At 42.7% G+C, this 12,856-nt stretch overlaps 1 non-coding gene across 1 annotated transcript; it reads left to right on the forward strand.

Annotated features, from left to right (window-relative positions):
* Nucleotides 1-7,333: 7,333 nt before the first annotated feature.
* On the forward strand, nucleotides 7,334-7,458 carry LOC146784370 (small nucleolar RNA SNORD22). The gene has a single exon (XR_014971295.1). It is a non-coding gene; the product is annotated as a small nucleolar RNA SNORD22 (small nucleolar RNA).
* The last annotated feature ends 5,398 nt before the right edge of the window (nucleotides 7,459-12,856 follow it).

Below are 12,856 nucleotides of genomic sequence, written 5' to 3' on the forward strand. Positions count from 1 at the left end.
TAAAATGATTAGAAAATTGAAGTGCACCTTACTATGCGATTACATGAAAACAAAACTTTAAAAAAACAAAGCTCTCTAACACACTGTCTTTTGGAGCAAACAGTGTACATACAGCCTTTCACAGAAGGGATGGTCTCTGGTTGCTTTTACACCGTGATCTCAAGCTGTAGAAAGATCAGTTTCCTTAAAACAATGAAAACTGCATAGCAGACATGAGCGGAAAGAAAGGCAAGCAAATGCCATTATGGTTTGCTCATGAAAAATCAGAGAAATGTACACACACAAGATCGTGGCCCTATAACGTGCACTTTCCTGATCAGACACCCGTCATGTTTAAAATACCAATATCTTCTAAGATCCTACTGCAGAATTCGTTTTTTTTTCAAAGATTGCTTTTTGACACCAACAAGCGCCTTTTGCAGAACACTGGCAGAGTCAGCTAAAAGTTGGCAAAAAAGAGAATGTGCCACATGCATAGAGGCAGAGCGAGCCAGTGATGCGGAGGAAGAGATAATAAACAAGTGCCATGCATCGTGGGTTTGGCTAACGCATTGTAATGCCTTCTCCTGCATCACTGCACTGGCATTAAATGCCACACATTAGTGCCCTTAATTGTAGTGTCTGAGAGTGCAGCTTTAGCGCCCAACACTGAATAGCTCGGCTGTTAGTGTTTCGGTATCCAGAGCGTGAGCCGGGCCCAATGTTGAAACGGGGGCTGTGGTTGTCATGGATACACAGTAATGTCTGCTTGGGCCCGCCCTCACATCACGTGCTGACACCTCTTTGCTTGAAATAGACTGCATGGCATGTTGTTGAGTTCCTGTGGTGCCCAGAAAACGAGGACCGGTGCGGACAGTCCAGAGGCTCGCGGGGATCAGCCGCTGCCTGGGTAAATGAGCTCTCTACGGGTGGGTGAGACGCTATAAATTAAACATGTAATGCAGTCTGCACTCTTTTGTACCCAGGCAAGGTTCGAGCTATTTAAATTGCTGAAAAACGGTTGAAAAAATAAACGTGTAATGATTAAAGTTATTTTTTACCAGGTTAAATAATGCAAATTTTGCATAGTGAATGGGGAAAATAAAGAGTGCTTAATAACTCTCAAAGATTACGTTACTAAATTAGTCTGTAGACACCAAACAGAGGGAGAGACATGCGCGAGTGAAGCAAGCATTGAAAGCGTGCGTCATCACGATCGCTCTGAAAGCGAAAGTGATCGCGATGACGCACGAGTTTTCAAAGTGCTGCTGAAGGCTAGTGGTTCGCGCGTGCACGGTCGCATGAACGCAAGCGCTAGGCCAGCCAGCAGCACTTTGAAAACTCACATACAAAATGTCTCTCCGAGCCAGCGCATGCGCTGGGCGCAGCGAGACCTAAAAAAGTAGACAAAGGGCACGCTAAATCAAAACAGCAGCCTGCTGGTGAGTGGCTGAGATGGAGAAACCAGCTGCCACCTGGGAGCTCATGCATACCTGGGTAGACAGGTTGCCGCGTGGCTACAGGAAAGGGAAGAACACCAGCTGCTAACATTCTGGGTCTCAGTTGCAAAAGGTAAACAGAGCCCCTGACTCGGAACTTTCTGGAGCTGCATGATTAGGGTGTTAGGAAAGCAAGAGCAGGCAACCTGCTTCATGAATAACAGGAGGGTGAAGCAAGCAGCTAGGCTGCAGGAGATGAGTAGCTGGGGTCACAGTAAGCACTAGCCTTCTGGCAGGGGGTCCTGAGACCATTACATGAGAGCAGCCTGCACTGCAGATGGTTAGCTATGGTCGAGGTCAGCTGGCTTGCTAGAGGCAGACGGCTAGACTCGTAGTGACTTATTAGGATGAGCAGGGTTGGACGGGGACAGAAGCTAGGCCCTGGCACCAAAATAAGTGGCCCCTATTAGTGAATCAGATAGCTAAAAAACTGGCCCACATTTTCAAATCGAGGCAGCTTGTAACTTGTAAAGATACGTTGTGTTGGTGTTTTGCAAGGTATGGGAGACTGCATGGATCTGAGCTTGTTGCAGAAAATGTTAATGGTAATATCGGGGAATCACCAGTAAATGCCTGCCCACCAGACCTTATAGCAGGCCCACAAAAAGCCAGAAAAATGGCCCACACACAGAGCTGTCAGACCAACCCTTCTGGCATTGCCAGATTGCCCTATAGAACAGTCTGACCCTGGCATAGAGACAACCATGGTGGATAGACAGAGGCTGGCGCAGATGGGCATCCTGGCACAGGCAACAGTTTCGAGCAGCTTGCAGCAGTTGAATAGCTGTATTGTTGCATTGCTATGATTTTTGCTCAGAGGGTTGCTACCACTAGTGTGTCCCCATAGTCTGTATTGGGTTGAAGCCAGAGCTTGTGGTGCTTCAGACCGGCATTGGAGATGGCTAGTGACACCAGGGAGTAAAGCAGGCAGTCTCACTACACATGGCCACAGGAGCAAGTAGATATTAGGAGAGGAAAGCTCGGCATTAAAATTGTCGAGAAGGCACCTGCTTGAAGCGTACTGTACAGCAAATACCAGTGACCCCTGAAAGTGAGTTCAGAGTAGTAAAGCAAATGGCCTACTGGAGACAGACAGGTAAGGCCATGTGCCTACATAACCTCTTGAAGTTTGGGTCAATTTGTAGTGTACCCAATAGCATTCTGTCAGAGTTGGATAGTTATGGCCTGGGGAGTAGAGGATGAAGGTCATGTGGTGAAAAAGGCGCCATGTATTTTGGGAATCAAGAAAGGTTAACTTGCTTAGATGGAAGGAGACAGTGATGGGCAACTCCTGCACCTTAGGATCAGGTAACACTGGCCGGCGAGAACTGATGTGTGGGTCAGAGGGTGATAGAAGTAGCAAGGTGTTTGAAAATGAAATCTGGGCACAGTGCGACAAAGCAGCAGAGCCCAGCTGGTGAAAAGTGTTAGATATTAGAAGTGGTTAGAAAACAACTAACTGCTGTACAGGTAGGAGAACAGTAACAAGCATTTACAATGCAATAGGTCTCGCATTTACGCAAGTTTGAGCTATTGACATTGCAAATGACAATGCCTTTTATTTTTGTTATCGTTTTTATAACATCAATAAAAGGCATTGTCATTTACAATGCCAATAGCTTAAACTTGCGTAAATGCGAGACCTATTGCATTGCAAATGCTTGTTTCCTTCAGGCTGTGCGCTCCTGCTGCAAGGTGCTATACAGAACCCTGCTGACTCTACAGGTAAGTTCATGTACCTTCAAATTATGGCCCATTACTAGATGAGCGACTTCGGTCTCATGGCATCTAAGTCACCAAAGCCCTGATCTGACTGCCCTCAACTTGACAAACGTTAACTTTATGAGAAGGTCTAATACTGATGCAGTTTTTATCTCTTCTGCATGGGTGGCTGTACTGATACTGGGCTGGACTCCTCTCAAGATATGATTTATTTACCAGCTCTGCAAGTGTCGCAGGAAGGGTCTGCATTTCTTGCTGGGTTGGATTCAAGGAAAGATTGCGCCTGTCCAGGTAATTGCGATAATTGTATAACTAGCGTGGTGCTTCTGCATTTCCCGGTAAAGAACAAAGGCACAGATTTTGAGACCTAGCCTTCCACAGGGATGGGGTAGGGATATGTTAGGAACCCAAACAAAGGCCCTACCCGGGAAAAGATTAACGCCTCTCTAATGCAGGTTAAATTCTCATAGTATAAAAGAGTGTAAGAAATAGCCACAACGATGAATGTTGCAAGCCATACATTACATAGGGAACCAAATTTGGGTATTCAAAATCTATCTTTATTAGAAATGTATCAAGGTTCTAATCGTAGCTTTTCGTTGCAAATCTACAATCTAATTTATCAATTGGATACAAAGTTCGCATATTTAAAGATAAATAGCTCTGTACTTCCAAGCTATAGGCCATTAGGATATTATTATTTTTTTACAAAGTTTAGATATTGAGATTATTGTTCCCAACGCTGGCATCTTAACGTATATATCTCGCATCTATTGCAGCAACAAACCTTAGGGGTTTCTTGCAGCAGTGATCGTACCAAAGTCTGAATGTTGGGTCTCTTTTTTTTGTCAGATGATAATCATTAGGTTCATCACACCCAATACATTCTAATCCCTTTATTATTGCGATAAAATCGCACCTTTCTATGCTGGCTATGGATGTATGACGTTACAACGCACACTTTTACAACGCATGCACTTACAACGCATTTTTTACAACGCATAATCCATTACAACGCATGACATTACAACGCATGACACTACAACGCATTTTTAAAAAATACCTTTACAACGCACTACCATTACAACGCATACTACCTTTACAACGCATACCATTACAACGCATAATATTAAATTACATTTAAGGTAAGTATTAGATAGTATAGGGGTAAAAATTACTATTCTAACTCCAGGGGGTGCAACAGTAGGGTAAGTGTTGGATAGTATAGGGGTAAAAATTACTATTCTAACTCCAGGGGGTGCAACAGTAGGGTAAGTGTTGGATAGTATAGGGGTAAAAATTACTATTCTAACTCCAGGGGGTGCAACAGTAGGGTAAGTGTTGGATAGTATAGGGGTAAAAATTACTATTCTAACTCCAGGGGGTGCAACAGTAGGGTAAGTGTTGGATAGTATAGGGGTAAAAATTACTATTCTAACTCCAGGGGGTGCAACAGTAGGGTAAGTGTTGGATAGTATAGGGGTAAAAATTACTATTCTAACTCCAGGGGGTGCAACAGTAGGGTAAGTGTTGGATAGTATAGGGGTAAAAATTACTATTCTAACTCCAGGGGGTGCATCAGTAGGGTAAGTGTTGGATAGTATAGGGGTAAAAATTACTATTCTAACTCCAGGGGGTGCATCAGTAGGGTAAGTGTTGGATAGTATAGGGGTAAAAATTACTATTCTAACTCCAGGGGGTGCATCAGTAGGGTAAGTGTTGGATAGTATAGGGGTAAAAATTACTATTCTAACTCCAGGGGGTGCATCAGTAGGGTAAGTGTTGGATAGTATAGGGGTAAAAATTACTATTCTAACTCCAGGGGGTGCATCAGTAGGGTAAGTGTTGGATAGTATAGGGGTAAAAATTACTATTCTAACTCCAGGGGGTGCATCAGTAGGGTAAGTGTTGGATAGTATAGTGTAATATTATGCGTTGTAATGGTATGCGTTGTAATGGTAGTATGCGTTGTAATGGAATGCGTTGTAAAGGTAGTTTTTAAAAATGCGTTGTAGTGTCATGCGTTGTAATGTCATGCGTTGTAATGGATTGTGCGTTGTAAAAAATGCGTTGTAATGGTAGTGCGTTGTAAAAGTTGCGTTGTAAAGGTTGTTCCCCGCTGGCTATACTCTGCGCCTAAACCTTTGTGCAATTGTTAATATCCAAACGGGGGAGCCCTCTTACAAATGCATCTGGGCACATATAAACTTATAAATACAAAGAACAATGCGTTGGAACAAATACTAGAATAATTAAATGGATAGGAACATATCAATTAATTCTCCCACTGAGACAACCTTCTCAAAGTTATTTGATATTAATGAATGTCACCAACACAATTTTCAGTTCTCAAAAAATGATTTTCTATATTTGAATATATTGTATCAAAGTATTTTTTGACATACAAATACTCATACACACCAATTACATAAATATATACAAAATATACAACACAACAATAATGAATCTATATATACCTCAAAGTATCCTATACCCTATTCATTAATACAGATGCTGAACCTATATATTGCAAGCATTCTGTTTTCTAGAGATCGCCCGCTATGTATAAACGAAAGTACACCATAAGGAAAAATACATAGGTAATCTTTTAATCAATGGTACTCTCTCTCTTCTTTATTTTGTTTCAATTTATCTAGAGCTTCTCCAATTCAAAAGGTCGACGTGTTTCAGCCCGATATATCTTGGGCCTCATCAGGACTGGGGTAAAGTCAGGACACCTATAATACATAATTACAATCTATTATATACATACTACTGTACATATTCAATGTACAGTAGTACAATGCAAAACCTTTGTGCAATAGCAGGGGTCTTCAAACTGGGAGGCGAGCCCCCTAGGGGGGCCTCAAGTGATCCCAGGGCCAAAATATATTATGCTGACAACAGTGCTTTGTTTTCAGCGAGGGGGGAGGGGGTTGAGTGGCAGTAAGCTGCAGTCTAATGGGCCATCACTAACATCTTTTGCCATTTATATCCTGGGTGGGTGAAGGTTTCAAGGGAAGGGACTCCAAACCCCCAACCCCATTTCTAATAATCACACTGTGGATACTTTTACATGTTAGTAAGGCCTGTCTGACCAGAATAGTATGTTTGTCAACCATGCATTTGAATGCGTTGTTAAAATGGTAATAGAAACTAACTGCAATGTTTAAATAAGTCTAGACCTATTTAAACATTACCAATTTAATAGAATAATTGTGAAATTTTTTGAGGGGTGGAGAATTTGTTTTGGTCGCTCGGAGGGCGCGGAATGGGCAAAGGTTTAAAGCCCACTGTGCTATAGTGATCAGTGGTCCGTTCCTGCAGATCTGCAGGCCTCTGGGCAAAGCGGTGTCAGAGATGACCACACTAGATCACTTTGATTCCTTATGAAACTTACTGAACATCTGAGACAACGCTGAGAAATGTTCCGTGCTCTGGTTGTACAGTACCTCGCCAGGCAGATTTCTTTCCTGATAGGTCTCCACGGCGGTCTTGCAATCTCAAAGGGTACGTTGTGTTCTGGGGCGCATTGTGGGTGTCTCTTAGATGTGCGCCTGTGGGATGATAATTTACTCATGCAATCTCGTTTGACTTAGAAATTTTGATGAGACCTTGTTGTCCTGACAGCTAGGGTGTGGAGTACTGTTAGAGTATTCTGTGCCTCTCTGTATAATACAGGCGACTAGTTGAAGGGTCATTGTTTAAGATTTGCTTGTTTTTTTCCTTCTAGATAAAAGAGATATCCGGATCCTAGTCTGGAATGAACTGCTTTGCCGGGAATGCATTGGATGCTTTAGCTTGCTTTTAAACCCCGCTACCCCCCTCCACCCAACTGCTCCTTGGCTTACATCTGAAGACAGGTCCTTTCCTAGCTGCCTGCATTCCCATCTGGAATGATGAACTTTTAACCACTATACTTTGGCTGTGAGAACTATCGTCGCTAACCTGATCAGATGGGACCCTTCCGCCCTGCCTCGTATGTCCCATTTGAAGGATTATTTGTAATCTCTTTCCTTTGCTTTACAGGCGCAGCCTCTCAGGGTAGGTTTCTTAGGTGAGAACGCCTTCCATCTTAATATACGATAGAGGGGTTTGTGCGAAGCATAGTCTTGCATTTAAGGTGGTACCAGTCGAGATGATGAAATTCTCACATGCCTTAATGTCTGTCTGGTGCCACAACCTGCAAAAGTGAACCCACTGGTACCACCAGTGTGATAAAAAGACAACTTGTTCCATATGGAACAGTCTGACTGACTTGGTTCAGCTGTCAAATTCTGCTTTAGCTGCTATGTATCGCTGTGAGTCCTAGTGTTTATTGTATTGCTTGGTGTTCATGATGTAGCCAAACTTTGCAGGTTATTCATGAAGTACTTTGTGCCACCACATTTGTGCTTTTGGTGTGGTCCGTGGTACATGGAAAATAGCCACAAAAACGGGGACAAGACGGCAAATTCTTGTTTAGGGTCTCATTGTCTGAGCAAAGTGGGGGTATTTTGTTTGGAGTACGGTCTTATTGACTTGCTAAATGTATTTACTGAAGCTTTCTGTTGCAGGATTCAATCCAGGAATGCAATATAGTGACTCCTAAGGAACAAAGGTAAGGCACATGCCATGATGTAGGGATACTAGTGGGATCAAAGTGTTGGGTGGCTTTTGAGTTCTGGACACTGAGCAGCTCTTTATTGTCCTGTTGCCTGTGAGCTTTGTCATGAACCCGTAACAGCCCGATCTGATTTATGTGACTGATAAGTATTTTCTGAAGCTAAATTAGTGAACTGTTATCTGCTGCAACAGTGAGATGTGCGCTGAAGCTCGTGCCCCTGTTTTTTGCAGTTTGTATTGATTGTCACTGAGGTCCCGATGTGGACGCTGACAACCGCCTTCAAAGCATTGCGACTTTGCTTTGGGGTAGGACGGTGGCCCTTGTTAAGTTTAGAGCTGTGCTGCTGCCAAGTTAGTGCGTCTTTTAAACTGCCATTCTTTACCAGGATCACTTGACCACTCATTTCTTAATATGTCTCAACTTCTCTGGTCCCATCAGTAATTCCTCATTCTAAGTCCTCTAGACAGTGCTGCTACTCTGGTCTCATCGGTAATTTCTCATTCATAGTCCTCTAGACAGTGCTCCAGCTGCTTCTCTGGTCTTTCAATAACTCCCCCATTCTAAATCCTCCAGGCAGTGCTGCAGCTGTGTCTCTGTTCCCAGAGGTAATTCCTCATTCTAAGTCTTTCAGACTGCTGCTAGCTGCTACTCTCATCCCATTGACAATTCCTCATTTGAAGTCCTCTAGACACTGTTGCTAGCTGCTTCTCTGGTCTCATTGGTAATTCCTCATTCTAAGTTCTCTAGGTAGTGCTGCAGCTGCGTCTTTGGTCTCATCGGTAATTCATCATTCAAAGTTCTCTAGGCAGTACTGCAGCTGCTTCTCAGGTCCCAGTGGTAATTCCTCATTCTAAGTCCTCTAGGCAGCTGTGTCTCTGTTCATACATCCACTACACTCTAAACCAAAACACATGTTTAAAAGACATCGTCATTTACAATGGCAATAACTATAACTCTCAAAAATGCGAGACCTATTGCATTGCAAATGCTTGATTTTATTGCTGGTGGGGCAGGAGCAACACGGAGGCAAGGCAAATGTGGGTGGGGGCAACAGTGACAATGTAGGGGGTGGAAAAAAGCGTTGTGACACTTTTATTGTTCATTACAGAGGGCGGGCAGGTCGGCAGGCAACAAAGAGGGAGGGAGGGCGATTTGAGGAGAAACATGGACAATAAAGGGTGGGAGGGAGGGATTGGGGCAAACACAGACAACAAATGGTGGGAGGGAGAGTCTGGGAGCAAGCACACAGATTACGGAAGGTGGGGATGATGGGCCGGGGCAAGCAGCTACATGGACATCAAAGAAAGAAGGGAGATGGGGGCAAGCAATAGCACAGGGTGGGGGAAAAAGCACTGTGACCACAAAAAACATCACTAGAGAGAGGGAGGGTGGGCGGGGACAATCAACAGCACTGACATCAATGGGGTCAAGCTACAAAGATAAGGGAGGATGAACACGGAGGGGGAGAAGTACACAACAGTGCCTGTTCAAAAACATGTACTCTGGTAGAGTGCTGAAACCCAAAGAAAGGAATAGCACATACAAATTAGGCTATGAAAGGACATGAGTAATGAGTCCAGGCTCCTGGAAAGGGTTCTGATCTAGGTTTTTATTGCTCTACTGATATCCGCATCAGGAACGTTACTTCTTGGAAAGTCCATTTAACAATGCAGGAGTATTAATAGTCAATCAATGGCACTTCCTGTGATGTAATGTCCTGTGTCATTTCCTGTGTTGTCATTTGTGTGCAAATTAGATTGGCCTCGCACATTCCCTTCCTGCTCGGGGCCCCAAAATTCCCAGAACTAGCGGGGGATGGACTTTGCAAATCAATTCAGCAACCGAAGGCTAATGTTTGTATATATTGCGATCATGCCTTACCCCTCATCCTTTATTAGTACTTTTGCTATTTTAAGTGTTACGGAAATGACGAAAAAGATCTGTCTTATCGTCACGGGGGGCCATTTCTTCACGGATCAACGATTCTAACTCCACCACAGTCATTGGCACGGATACATATACGTTTTTATTGTACACAATCCTTAATCAGCCCTTCGACCTGGTTCTTAATTCACCTTATGGCTGTATTTAGCACTACGTTTTTCTCACGCTGGGTTTGCGCTATCAAAAGACCAATATTTACACTAACCTTGTTCTCTTTGTGTGACTTCCCTCTGTATGACAACATCTGTCTGCAATGCTGAGACAGCTGTAATCTTAAGTAACGTGTCCTCAAATGATGCACACGCCAAACATTGGGTACCAGGGCGCAGACCTTTATCATCTTACCGGCCATGCTAAAATGTCTTCTGGTGAGTTGGTGTTATGTACAGGACATAGGTGTTTTATCCAACAATATATTATTAAATGAAATGTTAGAGGAATGTTTTAAATGCAGATACTGCCAGGTACATTGGAAAAAAGTTGATTGATGTAATAGGAATGTCTGAAAAAAAGACAGAGTCATTCTTCTATGCAAGAACTGAGAATTGGAGGGAAACAATGCATTTCAAAACTTCATTTTACTAATTGCAAAGAATAAAATAAGAATGAGTTGGGCTGGGGCAAGATAACTTTTCAAACGTAAATTGGGCGCAATTGTGGCCCAAATTCAGTTTGGAGCGAGTCTCATGTCCTCATTTTGTAATCCCAAAAGCACACTGTAATAATGGCACAACAAATCGATTTTGTCAAATACAAAAATCAAAAAAATGAATCGATTCTTTAAAAAAATAGGCAATTCGACAAAAACTACACCCAAAACACCTAAGATTTGCAAATCTAAATTGAGCCAAAACAACTTCCAAATTACAGGGTTGTTATAGCAAGTCCTTTCCAAATTTTCAAACCACTTTACAATTCACAAAAAAAAACCACAAACATATTTGCGTGTCCCTAGTTAAAAAATATCTGCGAGGAAGGCGTTTGGGTGTCTGTTATTTACACTAGTTACCATTTTATGGAGTTAAAAATAAATGCACATTTTCAGAACACATTACAAAGTACATTAGACCCACGAAAAGGTACTGCAGGTCTGTAGCCACAAGGCAAGTACACTATACAAGCGCTTCCCTCATTCCCCTGAAGCTCCAGCACCTTGCTTAGTCAGGGTCTGCCCGGTCCCTGGGAGAGGGCAAGTGTGCAGAGCCCATCATGGCGGCACACAGGCCAAGCAACTTCCGGCTTTGTTTTTGGTTTTGTCAAAGTAGTAATATGGAAGGGATGAAAGGGAAGCCAAATAGGGCTCCTGTTAGACACATAACAGAACAGGATAGGGTTGTATCGTAGTGATTGGGGCAGGAGAAGAGGTCTACCTACCTAATGAAAGATTTAGGACAAACTGGGCGGGAAACCAAGCTAAAATACCATGTTTAACACAATAATAAGCAAGGAGAAAACCAGGTAAAAACCGAGAATCAAATACTCTAAAAAAAAAAAAACACTGGAAATTATGGACTGGTCTCTTTTTTTCTCTGCTAAATGGGGGTTACCACTCTCATTTCCGACCACAAGATGGAATGATTGCCTCTGTAGCTTGTTACTTATTTCATTGCTTCTGTAGCTTGCTGCATATTTCATTGCCCCTGTAGCTTGTTGCGTATTTTATTGTCTTTGTAGCTTGTTGCTTATTTCATTTTTACAGTGTTTATATTGTGCAGAGCACACCAGAGGATATCAGAGCGATTTACTTAAGAAACAATGATATTACAAGAAGTACAGTGAAGGAGAGAAATAAGGATAGATGTTGAGAAGAGAGGAGCATATGGGGATGCTGGATGGTGGGGGGAGGAGAGGGTATAGATGTGAGGTGGAAAAGAAATATGCTAAAGTAAACAGATTGGAGATGTTTCTCCATGCCACAGTAGATTATGGGGGCTCCAATTTCCATTTAAAGCCCCTTTCGCAAAAGTTCTTGACTCCAGTACCATGGTAACAAGAAATATACTTTAGAGAAGATCAGTTAGTAATTCAGTCCTCTCCTGCGGTGGTAGGAAACTCAACACAAGTGGGTCTGGAGATGACATTGGAATAGTAACACTTTTAAGTTCCTCTTTGAAAGTTTTGTGAGCATGGATCGTTCTCATGTTGGGAGGTAAATCGTTCCAGATGTGAATCCTGAGAAGAACTAGCTGATCAATCTTTAAAAAAACAAACATTTTTATTGAAATAAAAGAGAATCTGCATATACAGTGTTACAGTCATGAGGATAGTTACACACAGCCAATCGGTACACAGTTCCCACAGAGACACCAACTCTATAATGATTACAATAATGTTATATCTCATCGTCCAAATCTTGATCCAATACCAGAGGTGTACAGATGTTTCCCCTATAGGTATTCCATTAGCCCCACATCCTTCCCCATTGCTTTGGACATCTTCTGTGAATGAAGGTGGCCTTCTCAGCCACCATAACCATATCCATATCTCTACACCATTGTAGCAAAGTTAGTACGTGTGCCGACCCCCATTTCTGCGCTAGATTTCATTTAGCTATCATCATGCCTGTCGTTGCCCACTGACGTTCAGCGTGGTTAAGGTCTGTTGGTTCAAACAGCAGACGGAGCAAAGTTCCACTCCTACACCAGGCGCACATTTTAACGTGTAAATGTTTCACCTTCTTTGCCATCAACTTTCCCAAATTCAAATAAACTTGAAAAGTGTATTCCAGAACGTTAATCCAACTTCATTTATTTTCTTGATGTTTTGATTCACACACATGAGACAATTACAGTTTCAGCAGCTTCATATGCCTCAGGTATGCCCATCCGAGCCTTTTCCTGGGCATGTGCATAAACGTAAAACATTCTCAGATGCAACTCATGGATGACCCAATGCATTTCGGGCTTTGTATAGCCCTTCTTCAGGGGGTTAGCCACAAATAAAAGAACAAAGCAATTAATCTATGGCTTCAAGCCACTCTGATTCACACTATACGCTATTAACAACAACAAATCCATATCAGGTTTTAGAATCACCATCCCTGCGCTTTCCCTCTAAACACACTGCCCTGAAGGTTTCCGCTTCATGAACTTTGTAAACCGCTCTC

This window comes from Triturus cristatus, chromosome 11 (genome assembly GCF_964204655.1).
Source record: "Triturus cristatus chromosome 11, aTriCri1.1, whole genome shotgun sequence".
NCBI lineage: Eukaryota > Metazoa > Chordata > Amphibia > Caudata > Salamandridae > Triturus > Triturus cristatus.